At 47.3% G+C, this 27,780-nt stretch overlaps 1 long non-coding RNA gene across 1 annotated transcript in view; it reads left to right on the forward strand.

The window, feature by feature from the left end:
- Window positions 1-461: 461 nt before the first annotated feature.
- The window catches only part of LOC143806715 (uncharacterized), a 55,327-nt gene continuing 28,008 nt past the window's right edge, over window positions 462-27,780 (forward strand). Inside the window, exons 1-2 of the long non-coding RNA XR_013221551.1 lie at window positions 462-481; window positions 23,027-23,112. This is a non-coding gene — a long non-coding RNA (uncharacterized LOC143806715). The remainder of the gene's footprint in view (window positions 482-23,026; window positions 23,113-27,780) is intronic.

The following is a 27,780-nucleotide window of genomic DNA, read 5'->3' on the forward strand; positions in this document are numbered from 1 at the left end:
ACACTTTGATTATGGCTGGAGTTAAATTTTGTTCCTTTAATGCTAAAGGGTTAAACATACCAGAAAAAAAGAAAACAGATCCTGTACTCCAATCATAAGCAACATGTCTCAATTTTGCTACTCCAGGAGACTCACTTTAAGACTGATGTGACCCCTAACTGCATGTCCTTTTACTACCCAAAATGGTACCATAGTACAAATCCCCATTCCAAGTCTAGGGGAGTATCTGTAGGTTTTCATAAGTCCTTTCTTCCAGAAGTCCTTGATTCGGTGATTGATGAGGAGGGGAGATTCATTTTCTTGAAGTTGGCTTGGAGATCTCGTGAACTTATTTTGGCGAATGTTTATTTCCCTAACCAGGACCAGCAGAAATTTGGTTATTCGTGTAAAAAGCTTTTGGAGAAATTCGCAGGCGATTCGCCGATTATCCTTGGAGGTGACTTTAATCTCCCGATGAATCCCCTAATTGACCTGTCAACGGGTAAGTCCTCTTATTCCCCATCCTCTATTAAAAAAGTGAAAAAACAGATGAGTGATCTGAGACTGGTTGATGTGTGGAGTAGGGTTGAGCGAAACGGATCGGTCATTTTCATAAATCGGCGACTTTTAGGCAAAGTCGGGTTTCATGAAACCCGAACCGATCCTAGTGTGGGATCGGCCATGCGGTACACGATCAGAGCGCCAAAGTCGCGTTTCATATGACGCTGTTACCGCCGTTTTTCAGCCAATGAATGAGGACGCAGAGTGTGGACAGCGTGATGACATAGGTCCTGGTCCCCACCATCTTAGACAAGGGCATGGCAGTGATTGGCTTGCTATCTGCGGCGTCACAGGGGCTATAAAGGGGCGTGCACGCCGACCGCCATCTTACGTCTGCCGATCTGAGCATAGGGAGAGGTTTCTGCAGCTTCGTCAGAAGCAGGGACAGAGCTAGGGAGGCAATATTAACCCCCAAACCGCTTGTGCTGGAGCAATTTTCACTGTCCCACACCACCTTTTTGTGCAGGGACAGTGGAGGTCGTATTTTAGTGCAGCAGCTGCATAGCTGTGTGCACGGTGCTGTGCAAACCAACTACTTTTTTAAAAGCAAAATTCCTGTTGCTCCTTTCTGCACAGTTACCTATCTTGTTTATTTGTCCACATTTTTGTGTTCAGCAGTCCTTTTTATTGCTGCCATACTTGACCTGAGCTCATTGTAGGGAGCTTCCTTTTTTTTTTTTTTTTTTTTTTTTTTTTTTTTTTTTATAAATAATAATTCCAGCCACTTTCTGGCACGTTCATAGTGTTGTGTTATACCACTGGGTCAGAGTTGTGGTTCTGTGTCTCCCCCCCAAAAAAAATGGGGATTAAAATTCTCACACAGTGTATATTCTGCTGTACTGCTAGTGCGTTATATATATCAGGCATACACTTTCTTCCACGTTCATAGTGTTGTGTCATCCCACAGGGCCAGAGTTAGGGTTCAGTGTCTCCCCCAAAAAATGGAGATTCAAATTCTCACACAGTGTATATTCAGCTGTACTGCTAGTGCGTCGTATATATCAGGCAGACACTTTCTTCCACGTTCATAGTGTTGTGTTATTCCACAGGGCCAGAGTTAGGGTTCAGTGTCTCCCCCCCAAAAATGGAGATTCAAATTCTCACACAGTGTATATTCAGCTGTACTGCTAGTGCGTCGTATATATCAGGCAGACACTTTCTTCCACGTTCATAGTGTTGTGTTATCCCACAGGGCCAGAGTTGGGGTTCTGTGTCTCCCCCCCAAAAGCAAGTCATCTTTCAGGCAAGTTACGTGTCAGCAGGGGAAGGTGGGGCAAAAGAATGTGAAATCCATGATTGGTTAATTTAAATGAAGGTTAGCTAATCAACATTTTTGGTAGGCAGACGTGTCCTTTTTCCGGTCAGTATTGAACCAGCAGCACTGAACACTCTTTCTGAAAGCACACTGACAGCAGGGTAATCGAGGTTCTGTAATCCATATTCTGGCAATTCAGGCCAGGTGTCTAGTTTAGATGCCCAGTAATCAAAGGGGAATGACCGGTGAGGGAGAACATCGATAAGGGCGGAAAAGTAGTTTGTAACCATACTGGACAAATGCTGTCTCCTGTCACTTTGAATCGATGCAGCTGTCCCTGTCGTGTCAGCGGTCATTGCAAAATCATTCCACAACCTTGTCGTAAAACCCCTCTGTCCAACGCCACTTCGGATTTCTGCACCTCTAGCACCTCTGCCATGTTGCCCCCTGCAGCTCGTGTGAGAACCATCACCGGCGCTGTGTGCTGGGAATGCCTGAACCAAACAGTCTACAAGAGTTGCTTGTTTGGTAGCCAATATTTGACCTAGGGTCTCATGTGGCATGATATTTTGCATTTTTCCTTTATATCTTGTATCCCGGAGGCAGGCCAACCGGTTGTCGTCATCGGTCATTTTAAAAATGCGGGGGTCCCTTTTTAGGATATGCAAGGCATACTCAGCGATGTGGGCCAATGTTCCAGGTGTGAATTAACTGTTTCTGCTGGGTTGAGGCCCACTTTCTTGCAAATCAACATCACAAGGGTCCCTCAATAAACCTGTACCAGACCTTGCAATGCCACCAGTTTCTTCCTCCCATACATATTCATCCCCATCATCCTCCTCCTCATCCTCTTCGTCCGCCAATTCGTCCTGGACAGTTCCCTGAGCAGACAATGGCTGACTGTCATCAAGGCTTCCCTCCTCCTCGGCTGCAGACGCCTGCTCCTTAATGTGCGTCAAACTTTGCATCAGCAGACGCATAAGTGGGATGTTAATGCTTATGATGGCGTCGACCACTGCACACCAGACAACTCCATGTCTGCCATCCAAGTGCCTGCCCGTGTATCCTCCCACAAATTTATAACAGCACGCCTCTGTTCGCACAGCCTCTGAATCATGTGCAGTGTGGAGTTCCACCTTGTTGCAACGTCGATTATTAGGCGGTGCTGGGGAAGATTCAGCGATCGCTGATGGTTCAGCATACGGCTGGAGTGTATGGGCATCCGGCGGATGTGTGAGCAAAGTCTTCGCACCTTCAGGAGCAGGGCTGGTAACTTTGGATAATTTTTGAGGAAGCCCTGCACCACCAGGTTAAAGGTGTGAGCCAGGCAAGGTATGTGTTTCAGTTCTGAAAGGGCTATGGCAGCCATAAAATTCCTTCCATTATCACTGAATACCTTGCCTGCCCCAAGATGTACACTGCCCAGCCATGACTGAGTTTGTTGCTGCAAGTACTCCACCAGTATTGCCGTGGTGTGTCTGTTGTCGCCCAAACACTTCATTTGAAACACAGCCTGCTGACGCTTACCACTAGCTGTTCGATAATGGGACACCCCGTGTGCAACACTGGCAGCTGTGAATGGAGTGGTAGGGCGACTGCGCTCTGTGCACGAGCTTTCGCTTCTGGAGGAGGAGGAGGAGTGGCGAACGCCGTATGCCAACTTTTTCCTGAGACTGTGGGATAGGCTGAACTGTCGCACTATGGCTGCCCCCTGTGGACCCTGCATCCTACACATTAAACCAGTGCGCCGTGATGGACAAGTAATGTCCCCGGCCATGCCTACTGGTCCATGCATCTGTTGTGAGGTGCACCTTTCCACTGACTGATTGCCTCAAGGCATGGGCAATGCGGTCATTGACATGCTGGTGGAGGGCTGGGATGGCTTTTCTCGCAAAGAAGTGTCGACTGGGTAGGTCATAGCGTGGTACTGCGTGGGCCATCAGGTCTTTGAAAGCTTCGCTTTCAACCAAACGGTAGGGCATCATCTGTAATGAGATTAGTATAGCAATCTGGGCGTTCAAATCCTATGTACGCGGATGAGAGGATGAGTACTTTCTTTTCCTAACGAGAGTCTCTTGTAGGGTGAGCTGGACTGGAGAGCTGCATATGGTGGAACTAGCGGTGGTGGTGGTGGTGGACATGGCGGATTGAGAGAGAGTTTGTTATGGTATTCTTGTTGTTGGCCAACAGAGTCTTTCCTACCAATAACCTTGTGATTCCCTGACTGCTTTGGCCTTACGACGATACCTCCACATTTGCTGCTGGTGGTGTCCTAACCGGTGGCCTTACAGTGAGGGAAGCAATGTAGCATTGCTGACTACCTTCACTTCGAGCAGGTGCACCAACGGTACGGGACGTTTCGTAGTTAGTCCAGGCTTGCAAGTGCATGGTGGTTAAATGTCTAAGCATGCACGTTGTATTTAAATTTTGAAGATTATTCTCTCTGCTAAAGGTCTTGGAGCATTTCTTACAGATAACTTTTGACGGATCATTCTGATCTTGGTTAAAAAATTGCTACACTACACTCTTCCTACTATCGAAAACCTTTTCAGGCATTGTGCGCTGTGCTACTTTCACCGAATGGCCACGCTCTCCTAAAACTGTTTTTGTTTTTCGCAAACATTTTTGGCCTGATACGGGCCTGCCAGATGACAGCTGTTGCAATGTAGATGGCTGATGCGGATCATCCTCCTCCGCTTCTGAGCTAGTGGCAGCGGCACCCTCTTCCCCCAATGGCTGCCAATCTGGGTCAACAACTGGGTCATCTATCACCTCCTCCTCAATGTCATGTGCACCTTTCTCAGTGTCACCGTATAAGGTGCTATAGCGTTCGGGACAGGGCACCATGGTCTCATCAGGGTCACATTCTGGCTCAGTAAACTGCGAGGGCAATGTAGTGATCAGAGTCAATGGAACAGCATCACAATCTAGCTGTGGCTGTGCATCAGTGCACTCCATGTCCTATTCTTCTTGTAATTGGCAGTGTACAATTTCCCTTTTCGAACCCAGGCACGGTATGTGTAAAGAGCTCAATGGAGTAATCTGTAGTGTCGCCTGCTGCATCCTTCACTTTTGGTTTGGGAGAAGGACACAAGGAAACGTCTTTTTCCTGACCGGGAGCATCCACTGATGACTGGCTGCTCTTACATTTAGAACTTTGGGAAGAGGAGGCGAAAGAGCTAGAGGGTGAGTCAGCAAGGAAAGACAACACTTTTTCCTGCTTCTCCGGATTTAAAAGCTGTTTTCCTACTCCCAGGTAAGGGAGCCTTCGAGGCCTTGTGTAGCCAGACGATGACGCAGGCTGAACACCTCCAGCCTTAGGTGCTACTGTGCTTTTGCCACTACAACGAGATGCAGCACCACCAGCACCATCAGTACCAGCTGACAACCCCTGCCCACGGCCTCTTCCACCACACTTCCTCATTTTTTGGGGGGAGACACTGAACCACAACTCATATTACACCGTCGTTATATGAGGGGCCCTGTGCCAGTACCGCCGCCCATGAGAGAGTATCCCCCCCCCAGATTGAACTGTGCTCTACCACTTGCAATACTACCTCTCCCAGCTCCACCACTGTGTAGTCTGTGCGGGTAAAAACTTAAATGGCACTGCCAATACAAATTATTTGAAATGATAGATGATAGTAAAAATATACAGGGGCCCTGGACTCCATTTAATACTTTGTGCCTACCACCACTGACTTTATTATTTGGGCGTAATAACTGTGTCTGCCGCTGCATCTTTTTTTTCCTTCACTTAACAAAGCTGAACTTCAACTGTTGTCCCGTTTCAAATATTAAACTGCATTTGGCCTACTTGTTGGGTTGGGGCCTACTAACGGTGTCTGACGCTCCTTGGTGTTATCCTGGTTTATTTTTCTTGCGCTTCAATCTTCAGGCTTTCGTTTAAATATTTTTTATATTAAACTGCATTTGGCCTACTTGTTGGGTTGAGCCTAGTAACATTGTCTGCTGCCGCCTCTTGTTTTCCTCTACTAAACAAAGCTGAGCTTGAAGCTTCAGGCTTTCGGCCTGTAACAACAATATGAAACTACATTTGGCCTAGTTCTTGGTTTGGGCCTAGTAACGTTGTCTGCTGCAGCCTCTTGTTTTCCTCTACTACACAAAGCTGGGCGTCAATCTTCAGGCTTTCGGCCTATATTTAGAATATGAAACTGCATTTGGCCTACTTGTTTAGTTGGGCCTACTAACGGTGTCTGCCGCTGATTGTTGTTCTCCTCCACTGAACAAACCAATGCCGCCTGTTTACTCCTGTTACCAATTTTTAACAGCTTTTAGCCTACTTTTTTTTATTTTGGGCCTATATCTGTGTTTCCTCCTCATTCCTGCCCATTGCCCAGCCACTGCTAGATGAGTCTGCTGGTACATTGACACAGACCACTACATTCCCCTTGCACTCTACACAGCCTGAATCTGACCCTGCTGAAACTCAGGTTCCCCTTCCCGCATACTATACCACCTTACATGGGGACAAAGAGGAAGGTGCAGATGAAAGTGCAGGTTCCTTCAACAGGTGGGGGGGGGGGCATACTCATTGGCGACGTCACTGGCACAGGGCCCCTCATAGTACGCAAAAGTGTCTCTGCCGGTGGGAGGCGCCCCCGCCGTCAATCACAACGCCGTACTTTGAGGGGCCCTGTGCCAGTGGCAATGCGAATGAGTGTGCCCCCCCTGCTTGCTCAGGATCACAGCACTTGCAAAGTTGAAATACTTACCTCTCCCTGCTCCACCGCCATGACGTATTCCATATTTCCTGGGCCCAAGAAAAAATTGAGCCAGCCCTCCCCCCCCACACAACTTTAACCAAATGACCCCCAATTTTCAATACCTAACTATTATTATAATGTTATTATTATAAGGTTAATTAAGATTGACAAGCTTAAGTAACAATAATTGATGCTTTTGACATTAAAATGGGCTCTGTAGGTGTTTTCCTGTCCTCCACTCACTGCCGACTTTTATTCCCCATTGACTTGCATTGGGTTTCGTGTTTCAGTCGGCCCCCGACTTTTCGCAATGATCGGCCGATTTCACCCGACCCGACTTTTGACAAAGTCGGGTTTCGCGAAACCCGACTCGATCCTGAAAAAGTAAAAGTCGCTCAACCCTAGTGTGGAGGGCTCTCCATCCAGAGGTGAGAGACTATAGCTTCTACTCAAAGGTACACTCCACTTATAGTAGAATTGATTACTTTTTTGTATCCCATTCTTTACTAGACCTGGGGGTGGGACCCCTCTGTGAAATCTAAATTTTCTTCTCTGAAGAGCGTCCTGAGAGGCGTTCTTATCTCACAGGGTATTCGTCTCAAGAAGATTCGCATAGCGGAAATTGCCGACCTTTCCTCCCAGATTTCTAAACTCGAGATACAGCATAAACAAGACGTCTCTCCACTTACCCTGTCGAATCTATCCACAGCTAGACAAAAACTACTCACTATACTAGATCAGAAATCTCGTTGTTTCAGAGAGAGAACCAAGAGCCGTTTCTATCAGTTAGGTAATAACAGTGGCAAATTTCTGGCACGAGCTCTGCACCCGCGGGGCCCACAAACATTCATCCCGCTCATAGAAATGCCAAGGGTAAGGTAGCGCATAGTACACAGGATATATTAGCCAGTTTCTATGACTATTATAATTCCCTGTACAATATTAAGGGTCACTTTAAAGATCTGCCTGTACATTCGTTTCATGATAAAATCAAATCTTATATACAATCAAACAGATTGCCCGTGGTTTCGGAGGAGGGCCTAGCGAACCTTGAGGAAGACTTTTCATTAGAGGAGGTCACTTCGGTAATTGGGGATCTGAAGTCGGGTAAAAGTCCTGGTCCTGATGGTTATTCAGCTGGATTTTATAAACAGTTTTCGGATTTGCTGGGCCTCCATTCCTAGCCGCGTGTAATTTTGTCGCTTCGGGGGGATCCTTTCCCTCACAGGCATTAATTGCCCATATAACGGTCATTCCGAAACCAGAGAAAGATCCCTCGCTGTGTAGCAGTTATCGTCCTATCTCACTTATCAATATAGATGTTAAAATTTATGCCAAAATGATCGCTAAAAGACTGAGTGGGCTATTGCCCCACCTGGTGAATCTAGATCAGGTAGGATTCGTTCCGGGAAGAGAAGCAAGGGACAACACTATAAGATCTATCTCTTTGATAGATAGAGCAAACAGAACCGGGGACCCCATGTGTATATTCTCAATCGATTCCGAGAAGGCATTTGATAGGGTGGGTTGGGATTTTATGTACCACACACTAGAGGGTATCGGATTAAAAAAGAAACTGCTGTGGAGCATCATGGCTCTGTATGAAGCCCCTTCTGCACAGATCAAAGTTAATAGCTCATTATCAGACCTCTTGCACATTCAAAATGGCACAAGGCAGGGGTGCCCTCTGTCTCCCTTGTTGTATATATTAACTATGGAACATTTGGCCAATGCAATCCGCAGTAACCCATCTATAAAAGGGGTCAGGATCCTCTCCGAAGAACACAAGCTGGCACTTTTCGCTGACGATGTGCTCATGTTTATTACTTCCCCCATAACTACCATACCCAATATTCTATCGGAGCTGCATTGCTTTGGTCAACTGAGTAATTTCAAAATAAACTCTCATAAATCTGAAATATTAAATATCTCTCTAACATCCTCACTGGTTTCTCAGTTACATTCCTTCCCGTTTAAATGGCGTTCTGGTTCGCTTAGATATCTGGGCATAGATCTAACTGCCAAGACGTCTCAATTATACGAAGCCAACCATGGAAAGGCCCTCCGCAGGGCGGAACTTGATCTAGAGAAATGGAATAGATTGCATTTATCTTGGCTTGGGAGGATCAATGCGATAAAAATGGATTTATTACCACGTCTTCTTTACTTCTTCCAGACTACCCCTATGGTCTTGCCCGCCTCCTTTTTTTCCAGACTCAAGACAGCAATCACTAGGTGTGTATGGTCGAGTAGGCGTCCCCGCCTGTCGTACCAACTATTAAGTAGATCTAAACGAACGGGAGGATTGGGTCTTCCTAACTTTTTACTTTACAATTATGCTTCCCTCGGAACATGCCTTTTAGATCTTTCATTATAAACATAAAAAAAAAATGGGTGGACTTAGGGTACCGTCACACATTGAAATTTCCATCGCTACGACGTTACGATTCGTGACGTTCTAGCGATATCGTTACGATATCGCTGTGTCTGACACGCTACTGCGATCAGACACCCTGCTGAGAATCGTACGTCGTAGCAGATCGTTTGGAACTTTCTTTCGTCGCTTGATCACCCGCTGACATCGCTGGATCGTTGTGTGTGACAGCGATCCAGCGATGTCTTCGCTTGTAACCAGGGTAAACATCGGGTAACTAAGCGCAGGGCCGCGCTTAGTAACCCGATGTTTACCCTGGTTACAAGCGTAAACGTAAAAAAACAAACCGTACATGCTCACCCGTCAGTGTCCTTCAGGTCCCTTGCCGTCTGCTTCCTGCTCTGAGTGCCGGCCGGAAAGTGAGAGCAGAGCGCAGCGGTGCTGCACTCTGCTCTCACTGTACGGCTGCACTCAGAGCAGGAAGCAGACGGCAAGGGACCTGAAGGACACCGACGGGTGAGTATGTACTGTTTGTTTTTTTACATTTACGCTGGTAACCAGGGTAAACATCGGGTTACTAAGCGCGGCCCTGCGCTTAGTTACCCGATGTTTACCCTGGTTACCCGGGGACTTCGGCATCGCTCCAGCGCCGTGATTGCAACGTGTGACCGCAGTCTACGACGCTGGAGCGATGATTATACGACGCTGCGACGTCACGAATCGTGCCGTCGCAGCGATGAAAATTTCAATGTGTGACGGTACCCTTAGAGTCAGAGATCTCAACGTATAATCCCAAAGCAAGCATTTGGCAGGGTGGACATACAAAGATTCAGGGGGGGGAGCCTTCCCTTTCTTACGAGAAATCTGATTCTTTTTGTTAAATACAATAATCAAAAGCTCAATATCTCATCCATACCAGGCCCCCTAACTCCGATTTTTGATAACCCAGACTTCCCTGCGGGCTTAGACAAAGTTATGTTTCTACATAAACACAAAGATAGTCACCCGATAGTCTATGATTACATAACACAATCCTCTATAAGATCTTTACAATCCCTTTTCGGAGGGGCGGATCCTCCCCCTGGGGTCTGGCTTTTTTATGAACAAACCAGAAGCTATATTTCCAAAATCTCCAGACAGGTGAATCTATTTAGACCACTTACGTCGTTCGAATCAGCTTGCTTGGATGGAGACTCTCCAGTACACACGGTATCATTTCTATATAAAATGTTTCAGGAGCATTGGGTGTCTGCATCTGATCCTCCAGTCTTTTTTATGAAGTGGGAAAACGATCTAAATAAACTACTTACATTGGAGGACAGGAATAAGAGTCTCCTTCACACGTTCAGATCCTCATTATGTGCAGATTATCAGGAGAGAAGTTATAAACTTTTGACCCGTTGGTATAGATGTCCAGACAGCATTCACATTATGTTGCCCACTACTCCAGATATGTGTTGGAGATGCTGGAAGGAGAAAGGATCGTACACACATATTTGGTGGTCTTGTCCTCCTATTAGGGGTTTTTGGGACGCTGTCTTTGATCTCCATAACAAATTATCTCTCCATAAGGTTCAACCTTCAATGGAGGCGGCCCTGCTGTCTATTTGTGATCTCTCCATAGCCAAGTTTAAGAAAGGCCTTTTTCGACACTTTTTGACGGCTGCACGTAACCTAATACCCCGTTATTGGAAGCAGTCAATCTCCCCTTCAAGATCTGATCTTGTAGCAGAATTAAACCATCTCTTTAGAATGGAACAATTGGTTGGTCAGGATACGGGAACTTCAGATAAAGTACTGGACACATGGACCCCGTGGATTGTGTTTAGAGAAACTGTAGAGCTAAATACTTGGCTTGGTTAAAATATCCTTTTTTTTTTTCCCCCCTTTTGATATCCTCATGCATCTATTTTCCGGGTGGTGGAACAAAAACACATCCCTGTTAACTAACAGCTGAGTGAGATGAGACAGCGGAAACCGTGTTCTCCCTTTCTTTCCCATCCCTCCTTCTCTTTCTCTTCTCTTTCTGTTTACTTTCTACTTCTCTTCTACTATTCTTAAAGGTGGTTTAAACTATATTATAGTTTTACATAATGAAGCAATTTGGATACCCTATCTTAACTTTATACTCAACGTTAATTAGCAGAATGGGTCTTGGAGAATTGGTCTTTTAAAACCATGAATCCTCTAGTTAACAGTAACAGATTACTTCATAATTAACAGGTAGAGCGTTTTTGAAATTCATGTTATAGAATTTACTTATTGATTTCTGGTTCTTTTCTTTTGGAACGATATTGGAATAGTTTACTTGTACTAAAGGAGACGTAGAGGTCATTACACAGGCTTGTATTGAAAACTTTATTGTCTTTCTCCTGAATTTCAGTTCTAGGAAGTACCAAATATACCTTAAGCATTACTTGTTTGTCATTATACTATGTTACAATGCATCTTTATATATGCTATTTCATTTAATAAACCTGATTTACACAAAAAAGGGGATTTAGAAAAGCACTTAAGTCTCCTTGCAAACAATACATTCCCTAGCTTGGTGGGTGGATCCACACAATCTAACCAGGGGTGTTCCATGGGTATGGCCAACATCTATAACCCTAACCACCGATGCGAGTCCTTGGGATTGGGGGGCTCATGTGGACAACCAGGTTGCTCAAGGGCCATGGTCAGAAGAGGAAAAACTGGGTTCTTCCAATATGAAAGAACTTCTAGCGGTAAAATATGCATTCATCCACTTCCTACACTCCCTCCATTCCCATCACGTCAGGGTATTATGGGACAACAAGGTAGTGGTGGCCTACTTGAATCACCAGGGGGACACGAGATCTCGTACACTGATGGAAATAACAAAATCCATCCTATTATTAGCAGAGGCCAATCTGTTATCACTGACAGCCCTTCACATCAAAGGGACGGAGAACCAAACTGCAGATTTTCTAAGCCGAACACAACTCAAACAGGGAGAGTGGGAGTTGAATCAGACAGTCTTCAACCACATAGTACAATTGTGGGGTCTTCCAGAAATAGATTTATTTGCAAACAACCAGAACCAAAAGACTCAGGCTTTTTGTTCAATAGACCCACGCGGGAACCCAGTAGCCCTAGATGCCTTTTTATTTCCATGGAACTTTCATCTAGCCTGTTTTTCCCCCAATATCACTAATTCCTTTAGTGTTGAAAAAAATCAGAGAGGACGGAGCAAGAGTCATCATGATGGCTCCTTTCTGGCCAAAGAGGGCATAGTTTCCATGGTTACGGATAATGTCTGTAACAGATCCCTGGGTCCTTCCAAAAATTCCGAACCTGCTGTATCAGGGACCGGTAAATCACCCGCAAGTAAAGAACTTGCATATGACGGCTTGGAATTTGAAAGGAGCCTTCTAATCAAGAGAGGGTTCTCTTCAAATCTAGTCTCCACTCTCCTGCTAAGTAGGAAACCAGTGACTACTAGAGCGTATGGGAAGGTTTGGCAAAGATTTTTATCAGCATCAGGTGCCAATTTATCTGAGGAAATCCCAATTAAAAAAGTGCTAGAATTTCTTCAGAATGGGCTAGAAAAAGGCTTAACAACGAGCACACTTAAAGTCCAGGTAGCAGCTTTGGGCGCCCTTTACAACTGTGATTTAGCGGGGAACCGCTGGGTAAAAAGATTCATTAAGGCCTCGACCAGATCTAGACCAGTGGTACACCATACTACACCTCCCTGGGATTTAAATTTGGTCCTCTCTGCACTGACTAAAGCACCTTTTGAGCCACTGTCACCAGCCTCTTTAAAAATATTATCACTTAAAACCTCCCTCCTGGTGGCGCTAACGTCAGCACGGAGGATTAGTGACATGCATGCCCTATCAGCATATCCACCTCTGACACGCATACTAGACGACAGAGTAATCCTTAAAATCGATCCATCCTACCTTCCTAAAGTGGCATCACATTTTCATAGATCTCAGGAGATCTCGCTACCCTCCTTCTGTCCAAACCCCAGAAATGAGAAAGAGGAACATCTACACACACTAGACGTTAAGAGATGTTTAGTTCAAGACCTAGCGGCCATAAGAGACTATAGGAAGGATAGGGCTCTGTTTGTGTGTTTCCAGGGTCCAAATACAGGTCCTTCTCAAAAAATTAGCATATAGTGTTAAATTTCATTATTTACCATAATGTAATGATTACAATTAAACTTTCATATATTATAGATTCATTATCCACCAACTGAAATTTGTCAGGTCTTTTATTGTTTTAATACTGATGATTTTGGCATACAACTCCTGAAAACCCAAAAAACCTGTCTCAATAAATTAGTGGAGCGCCCCCACACCGCCGCAGGGCCGAGGGGTACCCGGAGCCGGGCCTCTAGGTCTCAGTCCTGGGGTTGTCACGGTGGCTAGACCCGGTCCGTGGCCCTGTCTGTCAGTGGGGGACGTCCGGTGCAATAAGTGGTGTGGATGTTGGTGGTGCAGTTGTGAAGTGCCGGTCGCAATAAATAATGAGGACACCAGGTTGCAGTCTCTTTACCTCTTTACTGAAGGTGTTGGAGACCTCAGTCCAGAGCACTGTTAACTGGGTTGTCAGAGACCGGCCGGTCCAAAGGCACATCAGGAGTTCTCTTTACAGGTGGGAATCAGTGTCTACCTTCTAGCGCTGAGTGTTGTAGTTCTTCCCTGCTGAGCTCCCGGGATAGTCCTCACAACTGTTTCTGTCTGTCTCTGATGTTCGTTTTCTCCGTCCCCCAGATGATATGGTAGGACGCACCCGTATGACGGGGTAGGCCTGGAGTTCTTCCGGGACCCTAGAGTCGCCCCTCTCCCACAGCTGCCTCCGTTGTCTGCTTAGGTGTTAAGTGAGACAGCCAACCTATAATTGGCTGTCCGGCCGTGGTTTGCAGTGTACTTAAAGTCTCTTACTTGCTCGGCGTTCCGGCCACCGACTGTTTGCGCCTCAGAAGGATGTTGCCTCGGTCTAACAGCACGACTCCTTCTGGTATTAATTCCTCTTTGCTGTATTCCCGTTGTTCACTGGTTTGTTCTGCTCTGAGGAGTCTGCCAGGATCCCATCCCTGACAGGTCCTCTCACTAGCTCTTCCCAGCTACTTCTCTCTGTCTTCCTGTCCAACCCCCAGTTTTACCAGAGTTGTGAGGAGTGGCCTACTAAATAGGACCACCCCTCCTGGTGGCCGGAGTGTGAAGTGTGGTGTGAGTGTACCTGATCAGAGAAACTCCTTAGTGCAATCAGACGTACCATAGCTCCCCATAGTGGCGGAGCCACAGTACTGCAACAACCAGGACTCTGGGGTGCTGCACTCCCCCCCGGTTAAATCCAGTACTCCGGGACTGGGAAAACAAGAACAATAATACATGTTAACAGGAAACACACAAATTTTTGAAATGCATAACAATTGAACATAACTATGCTTCCCTTTACGGGAGGTGAGGATTCTTGAACGTTGCAAAAGTTAGGTCATGCACAGTTTATGACTCTCAGTTCAGTGGTTGAAACAGCGGGGACCCCGGGTAAACAAAGGGGTCCCCCTTATGAAAGTTTTTTGAGCAATTCACCGTCCATTACTCTAGTGTCCATTTAAAAACCTGTAACAAAAGATATGCATACAAACATTTTCAATTAAATAGCAGCCCTTATCAATACCTCCAAGTTTTGTAGCGGAGGGGAGTTTGATTTTGAGTGCTGCGTGTGGACCTTCGCAGCGCAGGGGTTGCTATTGGCCTAACAGGGCCCGCTATGCTTGCTACCGCTGGTGTAGTGCACTGTCTTCTAACTACACTTCTAGTGAGTCTGGGTAGCACTGGCATGTTGGGGCTCTCAGAGCTGCGGTTATCAACAGTGGGTACAGCAGATTCACTGATAGCAGAGGGAGGATTTGCCGGCTCAATGGTTGGCATGGCTTCATCAGGTAAGGCTCGTTGAGGTAGCGGGGCCAGATGATCTGGTACCACCATTGGTTCTGGTGGGTCCGGCTGTTGAAACATTAGAACAGGCACCGCGATGGCTTGGTTTATCTGAGTCCAGGATTGGGGAAAGTCACCAAGGACGGTATGGAACATCTTCTCCTTTTCCACCGGCGGGGAGATTTCTGGGGCCGTGCCCCTCTCTTTCAACTTATCGGGGCAGACCTTAAGGTGATCCCTGGATACCGCTGTTGAGGTCTCCCCTCTGTCCTTGCTGATGAGACAGACCTTTGTGTTGTCGAAGTCGGATGGCAGGATGGTATACGGTTCCGCTTCCCATTGGTCATCGAGCTTGTGTAATCTCCTCTTTCGTTTAAGTACTTGCTCACCAGGTGACAGGGGGATCGCAGGAGCATGTTGGTTGTAGTCCCTTTCTTGCTTCTGCCTAGCCTGGGCGAGACTTCTCTCTACACACTCCTGTACTTCGCGGTACCTTCGCTGCCTTTCTGCATCCCAATCTGCATCCGGCGAGGTATCTTCGGGTACTAGGACCCCCATGTCCAGATCAACGGGTAACCGACTAGATCTTCCTCGCATCAGGTACGCTGGAGTACAGTTGGTGGAACTTACTGGGATGTGATTGTACATATCCACCAAGTCAGGCAACTTTGTCGGCCACAGGTTCCGTTCCTCCACGGGTAAGGTCTTCAATAAATCAATTACCACTTGGTTCATCTTCTCGCACATCCCGTTGGTTTGAGGATGGTACGGTGTGGTCCTGATCTTCTTACACCCGTACAGTTGGCAGAATTCTTGGAACGCTTCCGCTTCGAATGCAGGTCCCTGATCAGTCAGTACCTTCTCTGGGTAGCCATGGGGCCTACAAAAGTGTTGCTGGAAGGCCCTGGCGGCAGTCCTGGCCGTTAGATCCTTGACAGGCACAACCACCAAAAACCTGGAGTAGTGGTCCACGATGGTAAGGGCGTAGATATAGCCCGACCGGCTAGGTGTCAGCTTCACATGATCCAGCGCGACCAGTTTGAGCGGCCTTTTGGTGATGATAGGCCGCAGGGGAGCCCGCTGACTGTCACGGTCCTTCCTGCGCAGACTACATGGACCACACTCCCGACACCACTTCTCAATGGTTCTCTTCATGCCAATCCAATAGAACCTCCCTCGGAGCAGCTTCTCTAGCTTCCTCCATCCGAAGTGTCCGGCTCCATCATGGTAGGCTCCCAGAACCATGGGCGCATCTCGCCTGGGCACCACTATCTGCCACACCAATTCATGAGTACGTGGGTCAATGCTCCTCCTGCACAGCTTGCCATCATGGATAAACAGCTTGCTTCTCCCCTTCCACAGCTGTTGGGTTTCTTGTGGGTCGTCTGGGCCAGGGTGCAACCCAGCCTGCGTCAAGAGCTCCTTCACCTGACGGACCGCGGGGTCACTATCCTGGGTTTCTGCCCATCCGTGGTGGGGCAGGGGATTCAGCGTGGCATCCGGTTGGTTCTTGTGCCTGTTCTTCACATGGTGAGAGTTCTGAGTGGCTTTGGGGTGATGGAAGGCAGGCAGCTCCACCTCTTCAAGTGCCTCCGGGTCTTCTCCCACTTCTGGTAAATTGGGCATTCGGGACAGAGCATCGGCATTGGCATTCTGGTGTCCTGCCCGATATTTGATGGTGAAATCATAGTTGGACAGCCGGGCCATCCACCGCTGTTCCAAAGCCCCGAGTTTGGCAGTACCCAGATGCGTTAGCGGATTGTTGTCCGTGAAGACGGTGAATTTCGCGGAGGCCAGGTAGTGCTTAAACCTCTCTGTCACTGCCCAGACAAGGGCAAGGAATTCCAGTTTGAAGGAACTGTAGTTGTCAGGGTTCCTTTCCGTGGGACGGAGTTTCCTGCTGGCGTAAGCGATCACTCTTTCCTTGCCTTTCTGGACTTGAGACAGCACGGCTCCTAGTCCCACATTACTGGCATCTGTGTACAGCACAAATGGTTGGTCGTATTCGGGGTAAGCCAGTACCTCTTCTCCCGTCAGTGCCGACTTCAAACAGGTGAAGGATTCCTCCAGCTCTTCGTTCCAATCAAAGGGGGTGTTCCTCCCCTTGGTCTTCTTTGGTTGGCCCACCAACAGGTTTTGCAAGGGTGCGGCCTTCTTGGTGAAGTCCTTAATGAACCTCCGGTAATAGCCTACCAGCCCGAGGAACTGCCGGACTTCGTGGAGGTCACTGGGCTTTGGCCAGTCCTTAATCACTGTGACCTTGTCGGGGTCTGGGGCCACTCCTTCAGCGCTCACCACATGGCCCAGGTACTGCACTTTAGGTTTCAGCAGATGACACTTGGACGGTTTCACCTTTAAGCCAAAGTTGGATAGGGCTTCAAACACCTCGGCCAGGTGCTTCAGGTGGTCTTCGTAGGTCTTAGAGAAGACAATGACATCATCCAAATATAGCAGCACGGTTTCAAAGTTCAGGTGTCCCAGGCAGCACTCCATCATCCTCTGGAACGTTCCGGGAGCATTGCACAATCCGAAGGGCATGTAGCTGAACTCACAGAGACCCATTGGCGTCGTGAAGGCCGTCTTCTCTTTGTCCGCCTCCGCTACAGGAACCTGCCAGTACCCACTGGTGAGATCTAAGGTAGAGAAGTAGTTAGCAGATTTTAAGGCAGCCAGAGACTCCTCTATCCTAGGCAGTGGGTATGCGTCCTTATGTGTAATGCGATTCAACTGCCTGTAATCAACACACATCCTCATTGTACCATCTTTCTTTTTAACAAGGACTAACGGAGCTGCCCAGGGGCTACAGCTGTCTCTCACCACCCCAGCCTCCTTCATTTCCCGCAACATGTCCTTGGCACACTGGTAATGAGCTGGGGGTACAGGGCGATATCTCTCTTTTATGGTTCGGTGATCTCCCGTGGGGATGTGATGTTTGATCCCTTTCACCTGCCCAAAATCTGAGGGGTGTTTGCTGAATATCTGCTCGTACTCGTGTACCACCCTGTAGGCCCCCTGTTTTTGATGGGATGGGGTAGAGTCAGTGCCCACATGCAATTCCCGACACCAGTCCTTCAAGGGCTCTGCAGAACCTTTGTTCTCCGCCAAGTTTGACGGGACCAAGGGTTCAGGTGTCTGTATCACATTATTATTGACAGTGAACAATTTGGCGAGCGTGGTATACTTGGTGAGGTGAACCTCTTCCTCCCCACAATTGAGGACACGTACGGGCACTCTCCCCTGACGGACGTCGACCACCCCCCGGGCTGTCAGAACAGTAGGCCTATTGTCTGAATATACGGGTTCTACCAAGGCCTGGTAGTCCTTACCCCTGAGGCCTATGGCTGCTCGACACCATATTAACATTTCACTCTTGGGGGGTATCGCAATGGGGTTTGAATCACTCACAGTGACACGACCAATCTCACCACCAGTCAGCTCTACCTGCTGTCTCTGCATCAGAGCTCTGATTTCCTTCTGCAGGGCACATTGCTCACTGTGGCCAGCGGTTTCTGCCACCTGTTGCAACAAAACAATCACTTCTGCAAGACAATTTTCTATAACATTAGTACCAAGAGTCATCATGGGATTACATTCTCGGCGATCAATATCAACAATCACAATCCCTTGGGCTTTCAATTCCACCCGCCCCACTTTGATGGTGACCTCCTTATACCCCACTTGTGGCAACGGCTGACCATTACTGGCGATTATGGTGAAATCATCGTCAGGGCCACGAGTAATATCAGCGTCCTCCCAATACCGTTTGTAGAGCACGTAAGGTATAGTCGTCACCTGAGAACCGGTGTCCAGCAAAGCATTCAAGGGGATTCCATCAACCACTACAGGGAGAACTGGTCGTCCTCCAATATACTTGGTTCTCCAATGCTGCGGGCCTGACCGTCCTACTCCTGGGGGTTGGCCCTTTGCCCCAGGGGTTGCTCGTTTAAAGGACAGTACCTTGCAAGATGGCCCACCTGGTGACAGCGGCGGCAGATGGGTCGTCCATCCTGGTGGAAGCGATCGTCGGGCCGGCTCCTGGTCGGCGGAGTCCTCCTCTGTCGCATCCAAGGGACATCCTCCGGGCTGGAAGCCAACTGGATCTTCTCTTTGGGGGCCTCCTGTAGGGACTGCACCGTCCGGGCCAGGGCAGCAACGCTCTTGGTTAGCTCTTGCATCTGGAGACGGAGTCCTGCAGGGGAGTCGTCCTCGAAGCTCTGGGCGCCGGCCTCCGCGGCAACTGGGGTATCCGATGCCACCTCCTGGTGGTATGTGAGAGCGGGGCGCCTGGGTGGTACTGCGCGGCTGGGCTGGATAGCTTTATCTTTAAACTGCGCAAAAGTCAAGTCTGGATTTTGCATGGCCAGGAAGTGCAATTGGCCCCGCTGGTGACTGCACAGGAGCCCCTCAATGAACCGCTCCTTCAGGATTTTATCCTCATCCTGCACGCTGCCGGGGTCACTCTGCTTAATGGCCCGCATCGCTTCCTGGAGATTAAGGGCATAATCCCGTAAGCTATCCTGTGGCCTTTGTTTGCATCCATAAAAAGTCAGTTTAATTTCCGTAGCAGTGCGAGTATCAAAGGTGGCTTTAAGCTTGGCAAAAATCTGTTGTGCAGTTTCTTTATCCTCAGCGGGCCAGGATTTCAATTCTCTCAGAGCCGCCCCAAAGAGTTGGCCGGTTATCATATGGACCTTCTGAGGCTCGGTTAGGGGATAGAACTCGAGCAGGCTGCAGAGCCCCTCTTTAAAGTCAGTGAACGTATGCGACTCCCCAGAGTATCGCGGAAGCCAAGCCGCTCCGGGCAGGTACGGCATAGAGGGCATTATGGCTTTTGTGTTAGCGGCAGCGTCCGGCTGGTTGGGAGGAACAGCGGGTTCTGCGGCTACCGGTGGTGGTATTAGGGCCGCGGCTCCGTCCGCTGCGGGGACCGGAGCTGCCCCTGCGTCCGCGGCTGCGACCGCCACCTCCTCTCCTCCCGACTCAGACATGGCTGTCCCTTCCTCCCACGAACCTGCTGGAGGTCGGAGCTCCTCTTCCGGGATTGGCGCCTTACCGCGCTTTCCGTTCCGCGCTTCTTTTGGCTGATTCCGCCCACGTAGCTAAGGCTCCTCCCTCCGTGCGCGGCAATGGCGAATTTTGGCGGTAAATGGCAATACACAGTCTTTTCAATAAAGTACAATTCAAGCGCAATAAATCACAGTTCCAAGGCACACATGACCTGATTCTTCAGGCTTAAGTAGATCCTGTTCGTGACGCCAAGATTTGGAGCGCCCCCACACCGCCGCAGGGCCGAGGGGTACCCGGAGCCGGGCCTCTAGGTCTCAGTCCTGGGGTTGTCACGGTGGCTAGACCCGGTCCGTGGCCCTGTCTGTCAGTGGGGGACGTCCGGTGCAATAAGTGGTGTGGATGTTGGTGGTGCAGTTGTGAAGTGCCGGTCGCAATAAATAACGAGGACACCAGGTTGCAGTCTCTTTACCTCTTTACTGAAGGTGTTGGAGACCTCAGTCCAGAGCACTGTTAACTGGGTTGTCAGAGACCGGCCGGTCCAAAGGCACATCAGGAGTTCTCTTTACAGGTGGGAATCAGTGTCTACCTTCTAGCGCTGAGTGTTGTAGTTCTTCCCTGCTGAGCTCCCGGGATAGTCCTCACAACTGTTTCTGTCTGTCTCTGATGTTCGTTTTCTCCGTCCCCCAGATGATATGGTAGGACGCACCCGTATGACGGGGTAGGCCTGGAGTTCTTCCGGGACCCTAGAGTCGCCCCTCTCCCACAGCTGCCTCCGTTGTCTGCTTAGGTGTTAAGTGAGACAGCCAACCTATAATTGGCTGTCCGGCCGTGGTTTGCAGTGTACTTAAAGTCTCTTACTTGCTCGGCGTTCCGGCCACCGACTGTTTGCGCCTCAGAAGGATGTTGCCTCGGTCTAACAGCACGACTCCTTCTGGTATTAATTCCTCTTTGCTGTATTCCCGTTGTTCACTGGTTTGTTCTGCTCTGAGGAGTCTGCCAGGATCCCATCCCTGACAGGTCCTCTCACTAGCTCTTCCCAGCTACTTCTCTCTGTCTTCCTGTCCAACCCCCAGTTTTACCAGAGTTGTGAGGAGTGGCCTACTAAATAGGACCACCCCTCCTGGTGGCCGGAGTGTGAAGTGTGGTGTGAGTGTACCTGATCAGAGAAACTCCTTAGTGCAATCAGACGTACCATAGCTCTCCATAGTGGCGGAGCCACAGTACTGCAACAACCAGGACTCTGGGGTGCTGCATTAGCATATCAACAAAAAGGTTCTCTAAACGACCTATTACCCTAATCTTCTGAATCAACTAATTAACTCTAAACACATGCAAAAGATACCTGAGGCTTTTAAAAACTCCCTGCCTGGTTCATTACTCAAAACCCCCATCATGGGTAAGACTAGCGACCTGACAGATGTCAAGAAGGCCATCATTGACACCCTCAAGCAAGAGGGTAAGACCCAGAAAGAAATTTCTCAACAAATAGGCTGTTCCCAGAGTGCTGTATCAAGGCACCTCAATGGTAAGTCTGTTGGAAGGAAACAATGTGGCAGAAAACGCTGTACAACGAGAAGAGGTGACCGGACCCTGAGGAAGATTGTGGACTGAGTCTGGTGTGGAAACATCCAGAGCCACCGTGCACAGGCGTGTGCAGGAAATGGGCTACAGGTGCCGCATTCCCCAGGTAAAGCCACTTTTGAACCATAAACAGCGGCAGAAGCGCCTGACCTGGGCTACAGAGAAGCAGCACTGGACTGTTGCTAAGTGGTCCCAAGTACTTTTTTCTGATGAAAGCAAATTTTGCATGTCATTCGGAAATCAAGGTGCCAGAGTCTGGAGGAAGACTGGGGAGAAGGAAATGCCAAAATGCCTGAAGTCCAGTGTCAAGTACCCACAGTCAGTGATGGTGTGGGGTGCCATGTCAGCTGCTGGTGTTGGTCCACTGTGTTTCATCAAGGGCAGGGTCAATGCAGCTAGCTATCAGGAGATTTTGGAGCACTTCATGCTTCCATCGGCTGAAATGCTTTATGGAGATGAAGATTTCATTTTCCAGCACGACCTGGCACCTGCTCACAGTGCCAAAACCACTGGTAAATGGTTTACTGACCATGGTATTACTGTGCTCAATTGGCCTGCCAACTCTCCTGACCTGAACCCCATAGAGAATCTGTGGGATATTGTGAAGAGAAAGTTGAGAGACGCAAGACCGAACACTCTGGATGAGCTTAAGGCCGCTATTGAAGCATCCTGGGCCTCCATAACATCTCAGCAGTGTCACAGGCTGATTGCCTCCATGCCACGCCGCATTGAAGCAGTCATTTCTGCCAAAGGATTCCCGACCAAGTATTGAGTGCATAACTGAACATTATTATTTGATGGTTTTTTTGTTTGTTATTAAAAAACACTTTTATTTGATTGGACGGGTGAAATATGCTAATTTATTGAGACAGGTTTTTTGGGTTTTCAGGAGTTGTATGCCAAAATCATCAGTATTAAAACAATAAAAGACCTGACAAATTTCAGTTGGTGGATAATGAATCTATAATATATGAAAGTTTAATTGTAATCATTACATTATGGTAAATAATGAAATTTAACACTATATGCTAATTTTTTGAGAAGGACCTGTAAAGGGCATAAAGCATCGAAGGCCACTCTTGCGAGATGGATAAGGGACGCCATCATCCTTTCGTATTCATCAAGTAATGAGAACATTCCAGAGGAAGTCAGGGCTCACTCAACCACATCGGTGGCGGCCTCCTGGGCGGAGAGAGCAGGAGCATCAATTGAACAGATATGTAGGGCAGCCACTTGGTCGTCTCTTTCCACTTTCTTTAAACACTACCAACTGGACCTGACTCCCTCTTCAGACCTCACCTTTGGCAGAAGGGTTCTAGAGGCAGTCGTCCCTCACTAATGTACATCTATGAAATTCTCTCCGTGGTGCCGTCATGGGGTAAGAGAATATCGTAGTTACTTACCGATAACGGTATTTCTTTGATCCCATGACGGCACCCGTACATTCCCTCTCTTCACATGTGAGTGTGAACACTAGAATTAATCTTAATATTTAGTCACGCGGTGCCTCTGATAAGTTAAAATTAAAAAAGTTTTGTTTGATAACATTTAAGTTACAGCTGAAGTTCTGTTAAGTCTCTGTAAACCAACTGATGTGGGAGAGAGGTACCGCCTTTTTCACCTGTAGGTTTCCTGTCCCTGAGGGCGGGTCCCTGAGGGCGGATCCCTCTCTCTCCGTGGTGCCATCATGGGATCAGAGAAATACCGTTATCGGTAAGTACGTTATTTGGAACCCAGTTACAAAAAGTACAACCACCACGTTTAAAGGTAGCATTAAGGCTGTGTGCATTTTGCGGATTTTCTTGTGTAAAATTGTGGTTTCTGCCTCTCTTGGCAGAAAACGCAGTTGAAAATCCACACTGTTTTGATGCGGGTTTTCATGCAGATTTGTATGTGTTATTGTAAGCTAAATAAAGGTATATTACATCATTTTTTTTATTATTTTTTTTTTAATCTCCTTGTTCAACCTTTTTTCATTCTCTATTGTAGACAATAATATTACATACAATGTTCAAATATGTTTGCACATGAAACAAATATAAGTGATTGTGTGTATGTGGTCCCTCAGCACCTCCTCCCTCTTCTCTCATTTCTGCTGAAGACTTTGCTTCATTCTTTAAGCAGAAGATCGATAACATCAGACAAAGCTTTGGCCCGCAGCCCCAATGCCCCACATTTTAACTGCTCAGCCCTGTTCTTCCAAAACCAGCTTCTCCACCCTTCTGTCAAGATCACATATCACCACTTGCACGCTTGACCTGCTCCCGTCCCACCTCGTTCCTAAGCTCGCCACAGTTTTCATCTCAACCCTAGCACATCTCTTCAACCTTTAACTTGCAAATGGTGTCTTCCCCCTCATCCTTCAAACATGCCTCAATTACACCCATCCTCAAAAAGCCCTCCCTTGACCCATCCTCTGTGTCTAGCTATCGCCCATTATCACTTCTCCCTTATACCTCAAAACTACTGGAACAGCATGTCCATCTTGAACTGTCCTCCCACCACTCTTCCTGCTCCATATTTGTAACCAGTCAATCAGGCTTCCGACCGCATCACTCAACTGAAACTGCCCTATCTAAAGTCACCAATGACCTACTAACCGCCAAGAGCAGGCGACACTACTCTGTTCTCTTTCTCCTTGACCTGTCTTCTGCCTTTGACACTGTCAACCATTCCCGCATGTTACAGATTCTCTCATCTCTTGGCATCACAGGTTTGGCCCTATCCCTGGATCTCCTCATATCTAACCGACCGGACATTTAGTGTCTCCCTCACCCACACCACCTCCTCACCTCGCCCCCTGTCTGTCGGTGTTTCCCCAAGGCTCAGTCCTAGGACCCCTACTCTTCTCCATCTACACCTTCGGCCTGGGACAGCTCATAGAATCTCACAGTTTGCAGTATCCTCTCTATGCCGATGATACGCAGAATTACCTATCTGGACCTGACTGCTTGCCTTCTAAAACTGAACATGGACAAAACAGGAATTATCATCTTTCCCTCCCATCTCACTCTGCCCCGCCAAATGCAAAAATACTCGTGCTCGCCCTCATCATCTCCCGCCTCGACTATTGCAAGCTCCTTTCTGGCCTCTCCTCTAGCACTCTTGCACCACTCCAATCTATCCTACACTCTGCTGCCTGACTAATCCATCTCTCCCGATTATTCCCCAGCCTCTCTTCTCTGCCAAGCCCTTCACTGGCTTCCTATTGTCCAGAGGCTCCAGTTCAAAACCCTAACTATGACATACAAAGCCATCCACAACCAGTCTCCTCCATACAGCTGTGACATGGTCTCCCGGTACTTACCTACACGCAACCTTCGATCCTCTCAAGATCTCCTTCTCTACGCCCCTCTTATCTCTTCTTCTTACAATCGCATACAAGACTTCTCCCGTGCTTCCCCCATACTCTGGAACTCTGCCCCAACACATCAGACTTTCGCCTACAGCGGAATCCTTCAAAAGGAACGTGAAGACCCACCTCTTCCGACAATCCTACAACCTGCAGTGATCCTCAGTCTACTGAACCACCACTCGACCAGCTCTACCCTCTACTAGTGTATCCCAACCCATCCAGAAGAAACCAAACTACGGTAGGTCGAAATCCTAGAAAACTATGAAAACCAAAGAAGAACAAGGATCCCTAAAATATAACTTTTAATCAAACTAGTATAAAAACTTTATTTAACATAATCATCATTTAAGAAAGTGAAAAGGTATTCAATGTACCTAAACAACCCTAGGTCGCGCTACAATGAGAACTGCCTGACAGTGGAGGTTGGCACCCTACTTTTTCTCGGTCGGCGCTCCCACTCCTCGGCAGCTCACCCTTTTGTACTCTAGAAAATACCTATAATAGAGAAGGAACTAGTGAACCCTAAAAATACAGTACCTATGCTGCCACCTGCCTGGCAGTGGAGGTAGACACCCTAATTTGCTGCGGTAGGTGCCCCCACTCAACGAAGACTACCCCTAGGGTCCCTCACAATCCCTACAGTAACAGATAGACAAAGAATAATGTTCCATACACACCTCCGATACCCAAAAAAAAGAAAAACAAGGAAAAAATTAATGAGAAAAAATAAACAAAACAAAAATAATAATAAGTACAGGTTCAGTTTCAAACTGGTACCCACAAGGGAATACCATCAGGTACAATGACCTGAACCATAAAAATATATGGGCACACAGAGTGCGGCAAATGTGTGTTTGTCCAGATACAGTTTTTACAAAAGCACCAAAGTGCCTACAGAAATGCAGATATCAAATTTCAAACATGCACTCCTCTATCAATAAATAAGTCCCATCTTGTCTTGCTATATGATGTCTTATGATATATGATGTCTTATGATATAAGAGTACTCAAAATGAGAGATTGGTTACTCAATGATAACCAGATATCCACTATGATCTAATAATCAGTAGCATAATACTCGACAACCATTTTGTAACTACAAGATGTAAACAGACCAAAACATAAGTCCTCTGGGTAGTAGGGACATAATCACAGCCAAATAGGCAAAAAATAATAAATGGAGGAGAACTCTCTGCCACAGCAAACAAGGAACACAATCATCATGCCAATGCAAATAAATAAGGAGTATATGATATCACCGCTATACTCATCTATTTGCTGTGGTCTCCCGACCTATTTGTCTAAATCGACCCAGAAGTGCGGATGTATATAATCAACATCCATTAGAAAGTCCCCAGACCATGCCCGACGCGTTTCCTTCCCATTGGGAATAGTGGGGGTTCATCAGGGGTTGAGCAGCCACACAGACGATAAAGGAGCTGTTGAGATAGACAGCACTCACCATGTTCCCCTTTTATATTAAAGCCGTAATCCAAAAACTCTGGCAAATACTCCAGGTGGAGTCACCCGGAACCCACGTCATAGAGCCGCCTGGAACGCACTGAGCGCAAAGCGGCTAACCGGAACTGACAATGCAGAGACCGGATGATAGATGTACAACAGAAATGGAGCTGAGCAGGCTACAAGAAAATGGCCGCTAAACCTGCGCATGCGCAATGAGGTGAAACAGCGCTCAGTGGCCACCAAATGTCATTACAGGCAGCGCAGTAGTAATAGAAGTAAATACCAAATAAAGAAGATAACAGAGCGTTACCGGGCTTCCAGCGGCACACAGATAAACAGGCAGCCATAGTGATTGTAACACTATTACGGAAAAAAAATTAAATTGTACAAAACAAGAAACAGGGATGTCACTGGTGAGTGAACACACGGACAAAAACCAAAGAAGAAAAATAAAGTCCGGATATAAAGAATTAGAAAAGTCAAACAATATGACCTTAAAAATGCAACAAGTATAAAAATATACACATGGCTAACATGATATACACAGGATTACCACATTAGACACCTAGATGAAACTAGCAAAGGATAACTGTTCATTGAGGCCCAAGGGGCTCATAGATTTTAATAGATAAATCCACCTTGTTTCACGTTGCAAGATCCTCCTATCCAAATCCCCTAATCGCATCAGCGAACACCTTGAGGACATTAGGCACGGCAGGGACACTCCAATTGCGCGTCATATCAACATTGAGCATGGAGGGGACATTGGATCCCTATCCTTCAAGGCTATTGAGGTGGTCGCTCCCTCAGTGAGATTAGGGGATTTGGAGTATAAGTATGAGTATAGCGGTGATATCATATACTCCTTATTTATTTGCATTGTCAGGATGATTGTGTTCCTTGTTTGCTGTGGCAGAGAGTTCTCCTCCATTTATTATTTTTTGCCTATTTGGCTGTGATTATGTCCCTACTACCCAGAGGACTTATGTTTTGGTCTGTTTACATCTTGTAGTTACAAAATGGTTGTCGAGTATTATGCTACTGATTATTAGATCATAGTGGATATCTGGTTATCATTGAGTAACCAATCTCTCATTTTGAGTACTCTTATATCATAAGACATCATATATCATAAGACATCATATAGCAAGACAAGATGGGACTTGTTTATTGATAGAGGAGTGCATGTTTGAAATTTGATATCTGCATGTCTGTAGGCACTTTGGTGCTTTTGTAAAAACTGTATCTGGACAAACACACATTTGCCGCACTCTGTGTGCACATATATTTTTATGGTTCAGGTCATTGTACCTGATGGTATACCCTTGTGGGTACCAGTTTCAAACTGAACCTGTACTTATTATTATTTTTGTTTTGTTTATTTTTTCTCATTTGGGTATCGGAGGTGTGTATGGGACATTATTCTTTGTCTATCTGTTACTGTAGGGATTATGAGGGACCCTAGGGGTAGTCTTCGTTGAGTGGGGGCACCTACCGCAGCAAATTTGGGTGTCTACCTCCACTGCCAGGCAGGTGGCAGCATAGGTACAGTATTTTAAGGG

Source organism: Ranitomeya variabilis, chromosome 2 (genome assembly GCF_051348905.1).
Source record: "Ranitomeya variabilis isolate aRanVar5 chromosome 2, aRanVar5.hap1, whole genome shotgun sequence".
Taxonomy (NCBI): Eukaryota; Metazoa; Chordata; class Amphibia; order Anura; family Dendrobatidae; genus Ranitomeya; species Ranitomeya variabilis.